Source organism: Hippoglossus stenolepis, chromosome 16 (genome assembly GCF_022539355.2).
Source record: "Hippoglossus stenolepis isolate QCI-W04-F060 chromosome 16, HSTE1.2, whole genome shotgun sequence".
Taxonomy (NCBI): Eukaryota; Metazoa; Chordata; class Actinopteri; order Pleuronectiformes; family Pleuronectidae; genus Hippoglossus; species Hippoglossus stenolepis.
In genome coordinates this window covers 6,969,111-6,971,323 of record NC_061498.1, presented here as the reverse complement: position 1 = coordinate 6,971,323, position 2,213 = coordinate 6,969,111, and positions in this window count along the sequence as shown.

Genomic DNA, 2,213 nt, shown 5'->3' with positions numbered 1-2,213 from the left:
ACTACATAAGGTGATTTTGAAGTAATACAAAATACTTAATAACAACTTTGTAATAATTATTGTTAGACTAATTCATTTTTTTATTTTTGTTTGGTTATATTTCAGTTAACTGTCATAACCATGAAACACACTATTTGGATCTTCCTGTGTCCACCACCAGGGTGTGCTATGTCCTTGGTGCAGGCATAGACTGTATATAGGTTTTTCAGGTTGCGGAAAAAGAAAATGAAAGTTGTTAGATCCCAGTGTATCCCAGTAAAGGGTCAGTACAAAAATCTTATTTGAGCCTGGTCGGATGCAGTGTTTCTTCAGAGTTCAATTGCAATCCACACATTCGTTGGTTATTTCTCCATTTTAAAGAATTTCTCCTCAGTGCGCATTTTCCAAGTCGTAGATTTTCTCTGTAGAAACTTTCTCTTAGTTGAGAAGTGTCCGCTTTCTCCGTTCTTTTGCTTGTAGGCTGAGGAAGGGTCTTCAACCTGTTGTGTAGAAGAACTGACCAACACCCTTCTCACATCTTAGTTATACTCTCTCAAACTCTAAAGCTTACAAAGTCATCAGTATGCAATGACTCACTACCTATAGAAATGGCCGTTCTTGGACCAGGAACTAATATGGTACAAATCTAGCATCTTTCTATCACACATATTCAACATCATGCCAACCTTTGACATGATGTCGCCTACGCCCTGCACCTCATGGTTATATCACACATCGCACTTTGACATGTATAATAGATAAAACACATTTAAAGCAAGTTAATCATTAAACCATTACTCATAAACGATTTAACACTTCTCATTACAGTTCCAACTTTTTCATTAGGGGTTTACTTCAATTGACTTGATCCATTACTGTATTAAACACATTTTTATTTTAAACATTATAAAAGGTAGGGGACATGGAAAAAGGCTCATCTGCCGACAAAGCTACAAGTTGCTGTTGATGCTGCTGCTGGAGGGCTGTATTGATCTGAGACTCTAGAGATAAAACAAAACATGGGAGAGATATTCGCTGATTAAACAAGTTCTCCTGCACTCTTTCTCTGGGCTGTGGCACAATGTCTCCCTCATTCTCTCCTTGCTGTTTCCCCATCTCCTCATCCGACCCATCACTTCCCAGCTGCTTTCCATGTGCAGAAAGCAAGTGGGAACAAGGCACAATTTACTATCGCAGTATTAATCAAAACCATAATCATCTACTCTTGCAACTAATCAATAATAGACCCACCTTAAATTATGATAGAATACATTAATTATTGTTGTTGTCTAAAAATGTAACTGTATTGTGAACAATTGGAACATGTCTTGTGCATATACTGCATTGTCAAAATGCAACATATGCTGCTGGTAATAAGTAGTTCAATAGGAATTTGACAGAAGAATTAATTCTCACATAAAATGATTTGTTATTGTTGTATTGGCAGTTATGCTTAAAGGTTCAGGGTGTAGAATGTAGTGACATCTAGTGTTGAAGTTGCATGTTGCAGCTGAACACCCCTTACCTCACCCTCCTCTTCCAAACATTAAAGAAAACCTGTGGCGGCCATCAGTTGTCATAAAAACTCACAAGGTGTTAAGGTTTTCCAGTCTGGGCTACTGTAACAAACAGGGCGGCCTCCGTCCCTCAGGAAGAGACTGGATAAACTGATTCAGAGGACCAGCTCGGTCCTGGGATACCCACTTGACCCAGTGGAGGTGGTGGGACAGAGGAGGATGATGGCGAAGCCTTCGTCTCTCATGGACAACAAGTCCCACCCCCTGTAGGACACCATCACAGAACTGGGCAGCTCCTTCAGCACAAGAAGGATCCACCCTAAGTGTCTGAAGGAGAGGTATCCCAGGTCGTTCCTTCCTGCAGCAGTCAGACTGTACAACCAGCTCTGCTCCCAGTAAACTACATGCACCACCACTATGGACTGTCACTTTAAGACTTCTCAACTGTGTAATATTTACTGTACTATATTCACTTGTCTGTGCAATACATTCACTGCACATATTCGGTCACATAATATATTTCTTTACACTGTATATACCAGTGTAATTACATTTATATTTTCTATATTTTTTCTATATTTCTTTATACTTCTTTATATTCTTTCACCAAGTAGTGCATTGCAAATTTCCCCATTGCAGGACTAATAAAGGAATTCTTACTCTTATTCTGATAAGGCCCTATTCAAGGGTAAAGAAACAATAATTTGTACAATTTAG